Source organism: Molossus molossus, unplaced genomic scaffold (assembly GCF_014108415.1).
Source record: "Molossus molossus isolate mMolMol1 unplaced genomic scaffold, mMolMol1.p scaffold_m16_p_5, whole genome shotgun sequence".
Lineage (NCBI taxonomy): Eukaryota > Metazoa > Chordata > Mammalia > Chiroptera > Molossidae > Molossus > Molossus molossus.
In genome coordinates this window covers 9151363-9169552 of record NW_023425388.1, presented here as the reverse complement: position 1 = coordinate 9169552, position 18190 = coordinate 9151363, and positions in this window count along the sequence as shown.

Below are 18190 nucleotides of genomic sequence, written 5' to 3'. Positions count from 1 at the left end.
TTCCTCCAGAAACTCAGCGCCTGATCTTGGGACTGGCAAACAAAACTGTACCGGGAAATTCAGCCATGCAGCTGAGACCAACACTCTATCATCTTCCCAAACAGCAAGTTGTATCCAGACTTGAATATTCACTGAATTTCACATTCCTGCCCCACAGTTTCTTTAAAGTGAATAATTGTCTAAGCTGACGACAGTGAGACCTGTGGTTTAAAATTCGGAGTGTCTGCAAAGTCTTATATGCTCAGTGAGATTTCCTGGCTGAAGGAGAGACGGGCGGGGGCTGTCTATATTCTGATTACACATGTACCCGGGAAGATGATGATTATTTCCAGTCACCCATCTTTAGCCAAGGGTTGCTTTTTATTCTTTCTCGAGAAAAAAATATGTATATTCCAGGAAACAAAAAGGCATACTTGAATTTTATTCTCTGAACAAGGGGGAACGAATCAATGTGTCTTCCTCATTTTTCTTCCAGGAATGAATGACAAATGACTCTTCTCATCTTGGAGCGGTGCTGGGCTGGAAAACAGCGCCCTCCGAGGAAAATCAAAACCTTGATTCATAGCATTTCCCAGTTTCCAAGGTGCAAGTATCCCTACCGTGGCCAGTGTCGAGGCATCCATCGTAGCAACCAGTTCCCAGATTCCTGCCTATTTAACAACCGGTGCTCGGGAGCCATCAGCCAGCTTCGCTCACCGGGGTCTTGACGAGGATCGTTATCAGTGTCCGGGACACGTCACTCCTCAGTGCATGGAGACAACTTTACGAGGCATTGGTAACATTCCAGTAATAAGACGGACACCAGACATGTCTCTGCATTAAGAGCCCATAATTTAACAAGGGGGGGGGAGCACAATAACAAAGGCCTCTGGAAGCGCATCCATTTGGAATGTTATATCCCTTTCTGGACACAACTTTTATTTTTTAATCTTTATTGTTGAAAGTATTACAGATACTTTTCCCCCACTGACCTCCTCCAGCCCGCTCCCCCCGCCCCCAACCTTCAACACATCACTTCTGTGTCCATGGGTTACGCATATATGCATATACGTTCATTGGTTTATCTCTTCCCACCACCACCCTTCCCTCTGAAACAACTCTTTTTTTTTTCTTTATTGATTTTAGAGACAGAGGAAGGGAGAGGGAAAGAGAGATAGAAACATCAATGAGAGAGAACATCGATTGGCCGCCTCCTGCATGCCCCCCACTGGGGATCGGGCCCACAACCTGGGCATGTGCCCTGACCGGGAATCAAACCAGCGACCTCCTGGTGCAGGGGTCCATGCTCAACCACTGCGCCACACTGGCCGGGCGAGACAAGTCTTGTAGTCAGTTATGGTATACCAGAGTGCCCAGGATTAAAACCAAGTGCCAGGCATGGAGAGCCCAAGGTGTGGCATGGTGGTGAAGGACCGTGCAGTTAGCAAGGACAGAGGAGACGGGAGGAACTGGAAGTGCTCTGTGAATCCAAGCGCGTCCCCGAGGGTTGTCACTTGGAAGGGGACTTAGAAGGCATTTTCTTTTGTTCCAAAGATGCCAAGTATGTCTGTTTGGTATAAGACATAAGGAAGCTGATTTCTGTTCACATAGGATAATCTTTCTAAAACATATGAGACACGACATTGTCATATCAGAGGAGATGAGACAAAAGTAATTTTAAGAACCTCTATTTCTGCCCAGTTGGTGTGGCTCAGTGGATTGAGCGTCATCCAATGGACTGAGACATCTCCATTCGATTCCTGGTCTGGGCACATGCCCAGGTTGCGGGCTTGGTCCCCACTAGGGGGCGATCAGGCAGCCGATCGGTGTTTCTCTCTCACATGGATGTTTCTATCTCTCTCGTCCTCTCGCTCTAAAAAAAAATCAATAAAAACATATTTTTAAAAAAACCTCATTTCTGAACTCGAAAGTCTTCCCTTGTTATGTTAGTGAGTGACTTTCTCCCCTTTTTATTGAAGTTATTGGGGTGGCACTGGTTAACCAAATTATACAGGTTTTGGGTGCACAATCCTACAACACATCATCTGTACACTGTACTGTGTATCCATCACCCCTGGTCAAGCCTCCGCCCATGGTTCTTTATCCCCTCAATACCCTCCTGCACATCCCCCCACCTGGCAATCAACACACAGTTCGTGTCCAGGAGGGTTTTTTTCTTCCCTTTTTTTTGTTTTTGCTCAATCCTTCACACCCCCATCCAGCCCTCCCCTGTTGCCCCATATTATATACATTACCAGGCTTTTCTTATCTCTCTGTACCCACAAAATCCTCAGCATCCCCATCTCTCTCATATGCCCTGGGGACCCCAGGTACGTCTGGCTGTGTAAGCCTTGGCCACGGGCTATGCTGTACCTTTATGAAGACACAGACTCATTCACACTGATCCGCCCCTCCCCCATGGCACCTCCCCTTGGCCTCACTCAGCATCTCCGCAGTGAGCTCAGACGGGCTCCAGCAATCAAAGGAACTCATGCACGCCAGTAACACAGAATTTCAAAGACCTCATTTCTAACAGTTCGATCGGTTTATATGACTTCAGAAACATTCCCTTGTCCAGTTCTCACAGTGGCCTCAGGATACAGAGATTAGCGTCTCCCTTACAGACGAGGAGACTGAGGTTCAGGCAGGTCCCACAACTTCTCGGAAGTTCCTCCACGACAGAAGCAGGACTCGGACCAGGTCTCCCATCCCGAGTGTTTTCTTTCAAGTCCTGCTCAGAATGATTCTATACGTGCCACACGGAAAGGTGCCCGGGGGGTTCAAGATGGGGCCTTGGAACTGGACACGGGAATCCATGCGGGGCTGCCATTCAGCTCTCCACATAGGGCACCGTGTGGGGAGAAGACTGTTCTCCTGGAGATGGGCATAGTTCACCTGTCAGACCCCTCGAGGGGGAAACTAACAGTCAATGAGGACAATGCCCCTACTTCCCGCGGACCGCCCGCTGCAGGCACAGGGAGACCGGGGAATCTGGGGCGGGCTCAGAACCAGTATGTCCCACTCCCAGGAAAGGTGGTGGCAAACACTGTAAATACTGAGCTACTGTCGAGCGAAGGCACGACTCGTTCAAGATCATATAACAGCGTTTTGAGAGAAACGATGATTTCTTCTCTGGGGGTTGTTAAAGGTGGTCACAGATTGAAGAAGCTTCCGAAACAAGGTCGACATCTCCCTATCTGCCTTGGTTCACCCACTGCCCACCCAACCACCTGCACCCCAAGGCTTGCACCTCCCCTGGCACAGACAAGGATCCTGACCTGGGTCCCCGACACTGGATTCTCCCCAAGAATAACTATCACTATGTGGCTGGAAATGACAATCTACAGACTCAGCTGCAGCCCTCACCCTAGATCCTCGCCCTCGCAAGAAGTGTGCTCAAGTGCCAAGGTGCGCCCAGTTGGCATAATGGTGCAGATGACAGACGCTCTCAGTTCACCCTGAACCAGGACCTGCCGGGCCGGCTTAGCCTTGCGGTCATTTCCACCAGCCATCCTCACCCTCCCACTCAGCGGTCCCCTCGGAGGGCTGACAGCCAAGCTTGCCCACAGCGATGCAGGCCCTCAGCATCCTTCCAGGGCCTCCTGGTGGCCCGGCCCCTGCCGACCTCACTGGGATGTAGTATCTCTGCTCAAGGGCAGAGTGTTCAGCGAGCGTCTTAGCCTCTCAAATCCACAGACGTGAGACCCTGCCGCATGGGCGCTGCGGGCGCTTTCAGACAACGGGGTGAATGGAACGTGAAACCTCTCTGCGAAGGTATCGACAGGCCTCCAAAGAACAGAGTGGGAGCAACACAGAAAACCAGGCTCCTGGGGGAACCGGCTCACACCACACTCTGCCCTGGACAAGGTTTTCCATCTCCAGTCTGACACCTGGAGAGGGTCCTTCCAGTGACCTGCTCAGGAGGGTGGTGGAGCCGCAACCAGCTCACCATTCGGGCTTCTGTGCTGTCAGTCAACCTAACATTATTCCTCACCTCCCCCCACCAGGAGTGGTGCATTCCAGCCCCTCAGAAGCAGGAGCACTGTCAGGAAGTCACCAGGCTTTGGGGGTCAGGGGGCAGCTCTCCACCAGCCTTATCCCGAGTTTGTCTCTATCTGGGGACATGTCCTTGGGGGTGTCTCAGTGCCTCTCCTGCAGTGAGCTTGCCCCAGGCTCAAACCCTGGAGCCTCAGCCCTAAGTCTTGAGAGTCTCAGTGAGGAAAAGAGGGCTTTGGGCGCAGGAGGCAGGAATGGAAAGCGGAACGACTAGGAACCTTAGACACGAAGTGGGATTGCTCACATGAAGAACGTGGAGGGGGCTTCCCGTCGAGATGGCGGCACAGCTGACCGCGCTCCTCAGATCCTCCCACGACCACCGCCAAATTACTACTGAACTATACAACCACCATCACTGGAAACCGCCTGAAATCTAGCTGAACAGAATGGACCCGGAGACACAGAAAGGAGTGGGGTTCAGACTGATAAACCTCAGAGGAGGGGGGCAGGGGGTAGGGAAGAGATAAACCACAGAACTTACCTGCGTGTGTGCATAACCAATGGACATGGACAACGAGAGGGGGGATCGGGAGGAGGGAGTCTGGTGGAGGGGAGAAACATCCGTAACAAAAATAAATGCATTAATAAAAAATAAATAGAAAAAGAAGTCTCATAACTAAGGATATGCAGAAGAAGCCACATCGAGACTGGTAGGAGAGGCAGAGACACAGACGGGGCTGGTCCCACACCCCCGTGTGGTAGATAAAAATCAGGAGGGATGTCTCTGCTACAGAGGCCCCCCAGAGGAGCAAGGGGTCCCAAAAAAGTAGATTACCTACTGTATTTGTTTCCTGGGGCTGTTGTGACAAAGGACCACAAAATGGGTAGAACAGAAATTGATCCTGTCATAGTTGTAGAAGTCGCAGATCAAGGTGTTGGCAGGGTCATGCTTCCACTGGAGGCTCGAGGGGAGACTCTACTGGTTTGCTGGCGACTCTGGGTGTTCGTTGGCCCAGAGACACATCACTCCAGGCTCTGCCTCCATCCTCACCTGGCCTCCTCTTACCTGTGTCTGTGTCTCTTTCTCATCTTAAAGGGTCCCAGTCATACTGGATCAAGGGTCCACCCCACTCCAGTCTGACCTCATCTCACCTAATTTCATCTGCAACAACCTTATTTCCAAATAAGGTCATGTTCACAGGTACCAGGGCTAAGATTTTTACATAACTTCATAACTTCTTAGAGGATACATTCCAACCTGGAACACCTACAAAAGAACAGAAACAAGATGTTCCTTGGGGACTTCCGGTCAAGATGGTGGCGTAGGTAAACGCGGTATTGCCTCCTCCCACAACCACACAGAACAACCATCATTCAGAACCTCCTAAAATTGAGCTGAATGGAAGTCCTACAACTATGAAATTAAAGAAGCCACACCGAGACTGGTAGGAGGGGCAGAGACATAGATGGGCTGGTCCCACCCACATATGGTGGATAAAAATCAGGAGGGACACCTCGGCTGTGAAGGTCCTCCCTGAGGAGTGAAGGGTCCCCGTTCCATACCAGCTCCCCCAGCTCAGGGTTCCAGTGCCAAGAAGAGAAGTCCCCATAGCTTCTGTCTGTAAAAACCAGCAGGAACTAAAGCTGAGGGAGGCTGAGGCTGCTGAGCACAGACTTACTTGGACCCACTCCCTCCAGACTCCAGCCTGGAGGAGGCAGCTTGAAAGGCACCAGAGACATACAGGGAAGAACTGACTTGTTTGGCATCGGAGCGAGAGCCTTCTCCTAGACAGACGTGCTGTCGAAGGCCCTTGTTCCTTTGGTGAGCCCTTCCCTGGAGCAGCAGACGGGCACCATATCTGGGACTCCAGCAACCTGGCTCACACTGGTAGCCCCGCCCTGGTGATTCCCTGAGGCCCTGCCCCACCCAACTCTCAGGCCCACCCAAGCTGTTTCCAATGGCTTTACCATAGGATTGGCCTTTCTTGGCTCCTGTTTCAGATTTTCCTACAATCTCTCAAACAAGCAGCATCTGATCTCAGAGAGCCCCATAGGTCTCATTAAGTGGCCCCAGGCCTGGCACCAGAAGCAGCCAGTCTTGGTTCATAGCTTGGCTTCGCCTGGGCACCGCCAAGCCCAGCACAAGAAGCAGCCATCAGCAAATCACTCTGTAGCTTATGCTGGGTGGCCCTGTGTAGAACACAGGCTGACCTTTGAGCCAGCCCACCCAGTGAACAGCTTCAGATCATGTCAAAGTACCACCACCCAACCACCTCCACAAGTTACACACTCAATGAGTGGACTCAGTGGGTACCAGAGTCCTGCTGAAGTAAGTCTTGCTCTGTGTGGTGGCCCCTGTACAGCTAATCCTCCCAGGTAGTCAGAGGTCAGAGGTCAGTGGGCACAGCCAGTCCTTGCAGCTGATCAGCCTGAGTAAATCCCTCCCATTGATGTGCCAACAGCAATCAAGACTTAGTTAACAACAGAAGGGTGTACAGTCCACACTAGGGGTGCACCTTGAAGGCCCAGCTGGGGTGATCAGGGAGACTGTGCTACTGGACCCTACAGAACACCTACAGCAATAGGCCACCCTACCAAGCCTAGGAGACATAGCAACTCTACCTAATACATAGAAACAAACACAAGGAAGCAGCCAAAATGAGGAAACAAGGAAACATGTCCCAAATGAAAGAACTAAACAAAATGGAGATAAGCAATCAATCAGATGCAGAGTTCAAAACACTGGTTATAAGGATACTCAAGGAACTTAGTAAAATCTTCAAAGAACTTCAAGAGAACTTAAAGGAACTTAAGGAGAACTCCAAGGAACTTAGTGAGAACATCAACAACATAAAAAAGGACCAGTCAGAAAGGAAGGATGCACTAACTGAAATAAAGAATAATTTACAGGGAATCAATAGTAGATAGGTGAAGTCAAGAAGCAAGCCATTGATTTGGAATATAAGAAAGCAAAAAACACCCAATCAGAACAGCAAAAACAAAAAAGAATAAAAAGAAATGAAGATAGTGTAAGGAGCCTCTGGGACAACTTCAAGTGTACCAACATTTACATCATGGGGGTGCCAGAAGGAGAAGAGAGACTGCAAGAAATTGAAAACCTATTTGAAAAAATAATGACAGAAAACATCCCTAACTTGGTGAAAGAAACAGACATACAAGTCCAGGAAGCACAGAGAGTCCCAAACAAGATGAGCCCAAAGAGGTCCACACCAAAACACATCATCATCAAAATGCCAAAGGTTAAAGACAAAGGGAGAATCTTAAAAGCAGCAAGAGAAAAGCAGTCCATTACCTACAAAGGAGCTCCCTTAAGACTGTCAGCTGATTTCTCAAAAGAAACTTTGCAGGCCAGAAAGGAGTGGCAAGAGATATTCAAAGTGATGAAAAGCAATGACTTACAACCAAGATGACTCTATCCTGCAAAGCTATCATTTGGAATTGATGGACATATAGTTTCCCAGACAAGAAAAAGCTAAAGGGGTTCATCACTACCAAACTAGTATTATAAGAAATGTTGAAGGATCTTCTTGAAGGAGAAGAAGAACAAAAATATGAACAATAAAATGGCAGTAAATGCATATCTATCAACAATTGAATCTAAAAAAAATGAGCAAGCAGAACAGAAATGGACTCATAGATACAAAGAACTTTTTGTTGCTTGCCAGATGGGAGAGGGCTGGGGAGATGGGTGAAGAAGATGAAGGAATTAAGAAGTACAGATTGGTTGTTAGAGTAATGAACCTCAAAGGGAAGGGGGGAGGAAGGGCAGAAAGAGATAAACCAAAGAACTTCTATGCATATATGCATCACCAGTGGACCCAGACAATAGAAGGCAGGAGGGGGATGGGGTTGGGGAGGAGGGGGTCAATGGGGGAAAGCGAGGACATCTGTACTATATTCAACAATAAAGATAAGTTAAAGAAACGTTCCCCGGGGCTCTCAGCGGCACAGTAGTAGAAACGAGAAAGCAATGGAGTCCTAGCTTCGATACTTGGAGAGGAAAATATTTTTGACCTAAACTATATCTAATTCAAGTATTATTTAGCATAAGAATGTAATAACGTTATTCTGGTGCATACATGGTTTCAAAGAATTTATTTTACAAAGCCCTCTTTGAGAAAATCCTTTAAGGGTTTACTCTGGCAAGAAGAAAAAAACGAATTGAGAAGAAAGATGAAAGATATAGTGACTAGGAATCTGTTTAGAACTTAGCCAAAGAAAAAAAAAAGGTGTCGTCAAAATTACGAATGAACCCAAAATACTAGATTCCCCAGTGGGAAAAACTGGCTGAGACGTGCCTGTCTCTTTCGAGTGGGTCATCGGCGCAGCAGCATGGATTTCCGTGGAAGGCTGTTGGGGCTCCCAGTGATCTGGGAAAAGCAAGGAACTGAGGACGTGTGGCTCCTGACAGTGGCCGTGTCACTCTGTCCTGCCACTAACCCCCTTCATGCACGAGTGGGGACAGGCGGGAATGAGCAGTTATAAAGGGGTGGCCACAATGATGTCAACGGTCACCGTTCTCCCCATCTTAACGAGGAAGTCTCAGAGGCTCTGGGCAGCTCAGTGCTACCCTGGGCTACAGGCTTCTGAGCATAGGAGCTCAGAGCAAAGGGCGCTGAGAAGCCATGGGGGCCATCAGTCTTGTTGGAGATGATGACATGATGCTGGAGGCTGGGAGTGCAGCCCCCCGCAGTGGGTCTCACTGTGGATGAAGACAGTCATCTTCAAAGACTCGCGAATTGCATTTCAGGAAAATGGAACAAACTTGTTTCTGGGAAATTGAGCACATTTGCACATTTCTTCATTCACCCCAATTAAGGACATCAGAGAAACAGAAGACTCACCCAAACTTACAGCCAAAAGATGTCATGTCATCCAAGAACCACATGAAGGGTTCAACTAATCCCTTCAAGTCCACGGTCAACAATAAAGTGTGTGGTTTGGGAGCGGAGGGTGGTTTTTTCCCACCCTTACTGGCAATGATTGCTTACCCCCCAGTAATCCCCCAAAATGGTATCAGGGTTTTGTTTTTTTTAACAACGTACACACACGTACACACATGCACACATCAGGCTCGTGTGCCTGGAGAGCATGTCAGCTGCAGGCCGCTGGGCCCCAGGAGCTGCGTCAGGACCCTCCTCCGCGGCCCCACACGCCCTGGCGCCACTGCCCATCGCCCTGCTGGGAAAGGCCTGAGGCCGGAAAATGCTAAAAAGGAAACTCTAATTAAAGAAAACTGACCTTTTGTTCCTCAAATAATTTGGGAGCAAGAGTATCTGCTAATTCTTTTTCTGATTATATTTATGATATTTTTCCATTTGGAAAAGCGTCAGCGAGGGAAAAGGAAACAACAGAGCTAAGAAACATTTCCACTTTCAAAGAAGCAGACTCCGTTTCCAAGGGACCCTGCCCATGTCTGTCACTAGCCAACCGCAGACTAAATGCCAAAGAAACCCGTGTGTGCCCAGGTGTGGGGTGGGGGCCTTCCAGAACAGCCCATCCCTTTTGTGGCCAGAAACCGGCTCTGGTGGGAGGGGCCGCAGCCCCAAGGGAGCCCCAGAGGTGGCCAAGGGCCGCTCCTCGGGCTCAGGGGAGACCCACCCCCCCACTATATATATATGTGTTCTGTCCTACTGTGTTTAAATATTTCCACTGTAGGAAAAGGAACAAGGAGAGGCTGGGGACAGAATGGAAAGGATCCTTCCTTACCCTGTATATCTCTGTGCCTTTTGACGTCTGACCTTGAAAACGTGCGTGCGTGTGCGTGTGTGTGTGTGTGTGTGTGTGTGTGTCCTGTGGGTGAACTGTTGTCTTCTGAGAGATTTCGGCACAACTTCCTCATCTCCAGCAACTACCCACCCTCATTCAGAGCACACCATGCTCTGCCCTCCCCGCACCCCCCGGCACACACCCACCCGACACACACCTCAACACACCTCGTGTGACATACACCTCACACCCCCAACACACACCCTACACCCCACACGCCATACATGACACACATACCACGTACAGCACACCTCCACACGCACACGCCCATGGCCCCAGGACACCTCGGCAGCATTTCTGAACCCAGGGGCAAGGCAGGGCTCAGCTTGCCCCACAGGTCACAGCCACGCTGCCACAATCTGGATCACAGGGGCCCTGCCTTCTAACCCTCTGGGATTCCGTGCCACCTAGAGGCTCCTCAGAAGTAAAGGGGGAGGCAGAGGCTGGCGTCACGAGGGGGGAGAGGGCTTGGGGCCTGCCATGTACAAGGAAGGTGCGCATCTCTCATTAGGACTTGGGGGTTGGGCTGCCCACTGGCGGTGCTGGCCAGGCCATCAGGACAGCTGGAAGTGGCTAACACCTGCAGGTTGGCTGCTCCACCTTGTTATGTACGTACACGTCCTCCTTTTGTAATTATACAAGCAAAGCATTTGGCAAGATGCAAAGCGTCGTTCGTTGCAGATGCAGCCTGAATCACACCCGCCCACCAGGGTGCTGTTGATGCGAGTGTTGCTGAGCCCGTGGAGCAGGTGGGACTCTCCCACCACTCGAGGGTGTGAGCCGGCCTGTCCCTTGTGCAACGGTGGCACTTCCTGTTACAGGTGACCACTTGCAGGCCTCGGCAGTACAGGTCGCCCCTGGCACACACCCATCACCTGTGCGACACAAAGACCAGCTGCTGCCCGCCCAGGGGGACGGAACAAGGCCAGGGACTTCCACCCTCTCAGCTGCCTCCTTCGCCCTTGCAGGGGAAGGTTGTGACATTGGGCAGGGTTGGAGGAAGGTCTTGGAGCCCAGGTGGCTTGGGTTGTCCCCTCCATCCGGCCCTCTCCAACCATTCCTGCCAAGCTGCGGTTGTCAACCAGACACAAACTGGCCCCCAGGGGGACATTTCACAAGCCTGGAGACATTTTTGGTGGGCACAACTAGGAAATGGGTGCTCCTGGCACCTAGTGGGTGGAAGCCAGGGCTGCTACTAACATGCCACAGTGCACAGGGCAGACCCTGCAAGGAAGGACATCTGCCCAAGTGTCAATAACGGGAGGCTGAGAATCCGGCCTTCACTGCCCTACATTATTACTGCTTTTAAATAGGTGGATGTTTTAGCTCAAAACAGCAGAATCACAAATTCTAAAAAAAGGAGAACCCTCTTACAACATAAATGCGCTCGCCTGCATTAAACAGCAGGAAGCGGCAGGGTGGAAATGTCAAAGAATAGGTCATGCGCTTCCCAGGCTTATGTGAATTTGTATCTCAGGGGTGCAGTTCTGCAACACAGCGTCTGTCCACTGCACTGTGTGCCACCACCCCAAGTCGAGTCTCCTTCCGTCACCATGCATCACCATTCACCCTCTTCTGCCTCCCCCACCCCCTTTTGCGACCACCACACTGTTGTCTGTGTCTATGAGTTTTATTTTGTTTTTTGCTTAATGCCGTCAGCTTTTTCACCTAGCCCCCCACCCCCCTCCCCTCTGAGAGCTGTCAGTGTGTTCTCTGTATCTGTGAGTCTGTCTCTGTTTTGTTAGTTTATTCTGTTCACTATGGTACTTGTCTTCCTCTGACCGGCTCCACGCAGCACTGTGTGCATTTCTAACACGCCCCCTGTGGAGCGGGAGCCCTGTTCTCTAGCTCCGCCTCCCACTACCCTGCCACCCGTGAGCGCTCAGCCTCCAGACATCCACATGGAACCATTCGGGGACATGAAATTCACGTCTGCGTGTTCTTTTCTACCCAAAGGGTAGTATCTTGTTCAATGTTCCTTTTGCCTAATTGGGTAATTTGGTTATTTTTAACTACGAGATTAATGATTAAAAGGTCAACCTAGTTAGAATGAACTAGTCAAATGATCTGTGATAGTCGACATTAGCTGTAAAAATTGTTTCTACCCCCACTGAACAACTCCTCGATCCCTCCTCCCCCCAGACCCAGCCACCCACCATCCCACTTTCTGTCTCTATGAATTTGACTGCTCTAGGAACCTCACGTAAGTGGAATCATACAGTGGAATCAATACAGTGGAACTGCCCTTTATTGTGACTGGCTTATTCCACTCAGCATGATGTCCTCAAAGTTCGTCCATGTGGTAGCTTGTGTCAGGATTTCCTCCCTTCCTTTTCAAGGCTGCATAATATTCCGTCCTGTGTGTAGACCACATTATGCTAATCCACTCATCTGTTGGTGGACACTGGGTTGCTCCCACCTTTTAGCTACTGTGAATAATGCTGTTATGAACACGAATGTACAACTATCTCTTTGAGACCCTGCCTTCAATTCCTTGGAACTGCTGGATCATGTGGTCATTTGATTTTTTGAGGAACCGCCATACTGTCTACGAGGCTGCACCGCTCCACAGTCCCACCGACAGGGCACAAGGGCTCAGTTGTCCCACATCCTCGCCAACACTTGCTGTCTTAGATGTTTTGACCATGGCCGTCTTTACGGGTGTAAGGTGGAATCGCATTGTGGTTTGGGTTTGCATCTTCCTGATGACGTAACAATTAGTGATGTTGAGCATGTTTTCGTGGGCTTATTGGCCATTTGTACATCTTCTGGTCACATTCTGTGGGTTAGAACTTGGTCATATGGCACCATCTAACTACAAGGCAGTCTGGGAGATGCCATGTGGTTGGGCTATGCATTAGCTATCTATTCCACCTGACAATAGTACCACCTACCTGGTAATTTCTTAAAACTCAACATTTTTTTTTTTTTTTTTAATCCTCACCCGAGGATATTTTTCCATTTTTCATACAGATAGAGTGGGAGGGAGAGAGAGAAACATCGATGTGAAGGGACACATCGAGTGGCTGCCACCCGCACGACCAACCAGGGCCGGGGACAAACCGCAACCGAAGTACGTGCCCTTGGCGGGAACCGAACCCGGGTCTCTCCGGACCGCAGGCCGACGCTCTAACCGCTGAGCCAAACTGGCCAGGGCTAAAACTCAACATTTTTTATCTCACAGTTCCTGTGGCTCAGGAGCTTGGGCACAGCTTACCTGGGTCCTTTGCAAGACGGCAGGTAAGGGGTTGGCCAGGGCTACAGCCTCATCTGAGGCTCAACTGGGGAAGGATCTGCTTCCAAACTCACTCTGGTCGTTGGCAGAACTCAGCTCCTTGCATTGTAGATGAAGGCTTCCGTTTCCAGCTGAAGGTCCCCCAGAAGCTTCTCTCAGTTTCTTGAAGCCACTTTAGTTTCCTGTCATATGAGATTTCCTCAAAACCTACCGAAGAGAGACTCTTTCAAGATGGGCGCCACCATTTTATATACAGAATCGTGTGATTCTGAGTTATTTTAGGAGACATTATGGATGGAATTTTATATAATCTTCATGATATAACTCATAACAAAATTCAGAATCTGTAAAAGAAAATATTGGTAAATTTGACTTCATATAAATTCACACACAGTCTTGTATGTCCTGCTACCTTTGTCCTACTCGATTGGTTATAAGCAACTCACATGTCCTGCCACACTCAAGGTGAGGAGACCACCAGGGCGAGAACATCAGGAGCCGGGGACTGTGGGCACCCTGGAGACCACCGAGGCCCCCCTCGAATTCCATGACAACAGAAGAAAGGAATTTTGGAGGACAACCAGCTAACAGCCTCCACCACAATAGGGTGCAAATATTTTTCTTAGTAATGGAAGATTGCTAGGTTGAAGATGGACTTCATATTTTAATTTGATGATTATTTTGTGGTTGGTACTTTAAATTTGTTTATGGTATTGCTGAACTACAGAAGCTCTGAATTTATATGAAGTCAAATTTACCAATATTTTCTTTTACAGATTCTGAATTTTGTTATGAGTTATATCATGAAGATTATATAAAATTCCATCCATAATGTCTCCTAAAATAACTCATTATTACGGCCAAGCATCCCATTTGGGGGGAACTTTTTCTTCACTACCAGGGTAATTTGTTTGTATAAACTATTTTGCTGCTGACTTGCTTGGAAAGCTATTTGTTCACAATTTTGCTAATCAGTGACTTTTTAAGGGGAATAAGTGGGATTTCAGCAAATTATTTTCACCGTTTAATGTACAATTCTTAGTATGGCTCTAAGCTAAGCAATAAAATTTCATAGAAAGTTCTTTCTTGGTGCAAAATCAGCATCATTCACATGTAGCCAGTGATACAGTTTATTCCAGTTCCTCTCGGCCCTTCTTGTACAGGGCAAATGTCTTGTGGCCTTGGACGTTTACCCTCAGAGGTCACTCTGTTGCTGTGTGTTTACTTCCACACAGAAAATTACAATTGTGTCAATAGGGCCCATTCACTTACAGTCACCTGCCTCTCCGACAGAGGCTACATTGTTGGGAAAACACAGAGAAACACATGTCCTTCTTTTCCTTCAACAAATATATAGGGCACACCCTCTCTGGGCAAAGTACCCTATGCAAAGTGAGTAGCTGCTAAAAAATAAAAATAAAAAATACCTTGCCCTATGGCTGGTTTGGCTCAGTGGTAGAGCATCGGCCTGTGGACCAATGAGTCCTGAGTTTGATTCCAGACAAGAGCATGTACCTCGGCTGTGGTTTGTCCCCAGCCCTGGTTGGGGTTGTGCGGGAAGCAACCAGTCGATGTGTCCCTCTCATGTCGATGTTTCTCTTTCTCTCCCTTTCTCTCCCTCTCTCTCTACCTAAAGATAAAAAGAAAAATATCCTTCGGTGAGAATAAAATATTTTTTAAAAATACCTTGAAACATCGATTGCCACCAGCACAGGAATTCCACAGTTTAGCTCTATAGATTCTACACTTGTGATGACATTAACATCCCAGTATTCAGACTACCAGGTAGCGTCAAGACCTTCAAACACAGGCATACAGACCAGTGGAACAGAACAAAGAACCCAGAAATTGACCCAAGACACTATGCTCAATTAATATTTGACAAAGGTGGCAAGAGCATACAGTGGAGTAAGGACAGCCTCTTTAATAAATGGTGCTGGGAAAATTGGACAGCTACATGCAAAAAAATGAAACTAGACCATCAACTTATCCCATACACAAAAATAAACTCAAAATGGATAAAAGACTTAAATGTGACCCATGAATCCATAAAAATTCTAGAAGAAAATGTAGGCATCAACATTTCGGACATCATAGCAGCAGAATTTTCACTGATACATCACCTCAGGCAACAGAAACAAAGGAAAAAAATGAACACATGGGACAACATCAAACTCAAAAGCTTCTGCACAGCAAAAGAAACAACCATCAAAATGGAAAGGCAACCCACTGTATGGGAGAGCATCATTGCCAATGATACATCAGATAAGGGGTTAATTTCCAATATATATATAGAGTGCTCATACAGCTCAACAAAAGGAAGACAAAGAACCCAATAAAAAAAATGGGCAGAGGAGCTAAATAGACACCTCTCCAAACAGGACATACAACTGGCCAAGAGACATATGAAGAAATGCTCAACATCACTAATCATCAGAGAGATGCAAATTATAACAACAATGAGGTATCACCTCACACCTGTCAGAATGGCCGCCATCAACAAATCATCAAACAAGTGCTGGCGAGGGTGTGGAGAAAAGGGGCCTCTAGTATAACGCTGGTGGGAATGCAGACTGGTGCAAGCCACTATGGAAAACAATATGGTGTTACCTCAAAAAATTAAAAATTGAACTGCCATTTGACCCAGTTTTCCCACTTCTAGAAATCTATCCTAAGAATCCTGAAACACCAATCAGAAAAAATATATGTACCCCCATGTTCATAGCAGCACTATTTACAATAGCTAAGAGCTGGAAACAGCCCAAATGTCCATCAGTAGACGTATAAAAGATAAAAAAGTTTTGGTACATATACACAATGGAGTACTGTGCAGCTGTAAGAAATAAAGATCTCTTATCCTTTGAGACGACATGGAGGGACCGGGAAAGTATTATCCTAAGCGAAACAAGCCAAGCAGAAATTTGTAGAATATAATGAACATAACAGTCTGAGGAATAGGGTAGTCCCAGAGACATGGAAGTAGGGTACAGACTGACAACCCTCAGAAGAGGGGGTGGTGGGGGGAGGGAAGAGATAAACCACAGAACTTATATGGACATGGACAACAAAGCCAGGGACAGGGTGGGGGGATGGGGAGGAGGGTGTCAATGGGGTAAAAAAGGAGAAACATCTGTAACAAAAATAAAATAAAATAAATTAAAAAATTTTTTTAAAAGGTTGGAAATTGCTGCTCTCAAAAAAACAAAACAAAAAAAGACCTTCAAACACAGCCACCTAGGGCTCTGGTGGCCACAGCAGAGCAAACAGGTGGGGAGGAGGCCGCTGTCCCACGCATCTCTGCATCCGCAACATTTGTCGAATCTGCAATACCCATCAGTTTTGCAAGCGCAGAACTGACCTCCATGTGTAGTGGATCCAAATCTAGGTCAATAAACGCAGGTGTGTGAGAAGTGGAGTCCTGGCCTCTTCCTAGCTCAGCGGCGTTTCCCCCGGTCAGATCCGGTCCCCTCCACTTCCCTGAGTTGCAGCTAATTGCTAGGGCAGGTGCCTAGGTGTCTGAGAGGAGCTGAAGGGTCACTTGTCCGTGCCTGCCCCTGCCAAAGTGACCTCATTCCCACCAGTCCTGCTGAGTTTCCCTCTCCCATCCCTGGGCCACCTCCGCCCGGCTCTCTGCTCGTCTCTCTTCCACTCGCTCCCCCTCCGTGGCCTGAGCACAAGAGTTTTGCTGACGCCCCTGAGGGCTGAACTTGGAAATATAGAAGCACAGACCCGACTCCAGTTTGCCTCTTTCTGCCGTCCCATCCCCCACCCCCACAACAAGAATACGGATCTGAGTGAGGGGCACAGATGAAAGTGCCAACTCTGTAGCTCATCACTCTTGTCACAGAGGCTGACGCATCACAGGGACATTCAGACCCACCAAACAAGCTGGACCGCCCGCCAGTCATGGCGCAGAACCCTCCTTGTTTCCAAAGGAAGGCCCAGATCCCTCCTCACCAATGCGAGGCGACGTAAGCATTGATTTCAGTAAGTATGATTAAAGCAGCTTTCAGGAGACACTAAAAGCTTATTACTTCTAATTACAATGTCGACCCAAAGCTATAACCACATTAATACTGGTTTAAACAAGAAAGTCTTTTATTTTCTCTCACGTAACAGTCCAGGTGGAAGGGCCACAGTGCCCAGGGCTATTTCTGTCGCGTTGCTTCTCCACCGCCACACCCGGAACGGAACGTCGGGACACCCCCTTGGCCTCAGGCCAGTGGAAGAGGAGGAAGGGAAGGGCCCACCCTGCGGAGGGCACGCGAGGAAGGGGCGCTCCGCTTTCCTTCCTCCCCCCCACCCAGCTGCGGGGCAAGCCGGGAGGGGGCGCTCACACAGCCCGGAGCTGGGTCCTTATTCCTGTAGAAGATGAGACCAGTGGATGTGACAGGACAATTAGCCATCCTTGACGCGCTTCTATAATAAAACAGCTGCTTCTCAAAACCTCTACCCATCCTTCCACGCGTCCCAGCAGTTCTCTGAACTCAGTGATTCCTTCCCACTCCAGACTTTATCTGTGCCATTCGCAGGACAACCAACTCCCAAAGGCCCCTCCCCAGCCGACCCGGGAGCCCCTCTACACCAAGCACCTGCCAGGGAGGGGGCCCTGCCGGTTCCTGCCATGGAGATGGTCTTTCAGCGAGCTCTGTGGCCCGCAGACACCTGCCAGTTCCTCCCGCACACGCACACGCACACGCTCACACTCTGCACTTCTCTGCTAGTAGACCCCCGCTGCGTTCGGAAGCAGCACAGGGTAAGCCGCTACCCAGAGCTGGGGTGAGCCAGGATTAACCTCTCCTCTTTGCCGTCAGAGGTGGCCACAGGACCCCATCTGGCCAAGCAGACGTAAGAGGACGGTCCCTGCAGGGGCTTCTAGGAATGCCTTTGCTGTCCTGCTCGAAGGGGACAGCCTTGGCTGGCAACACCCTCCCCCCTGCTCCTGCCGCGGTCCCGGCGCTGCTGGGAGGTGCCGCCGCCTCTGCACCGAGGGGCAGAAACAGCCAGCAGCAGAGGTGGCCCCGAGTCATCGTGGGTCCTGCAGCCCCAGCAGCAGCCTCAGCAGGGCTTCTTGATAAACAGGACTATCCAATCATTCAGCGCTAATAGGACACAGCTATCAAGCTTGTTGCTTATTACTAAGTGAAAGAAGCCAATCTGAACAGGCTACACACCATATGATTCCAACTC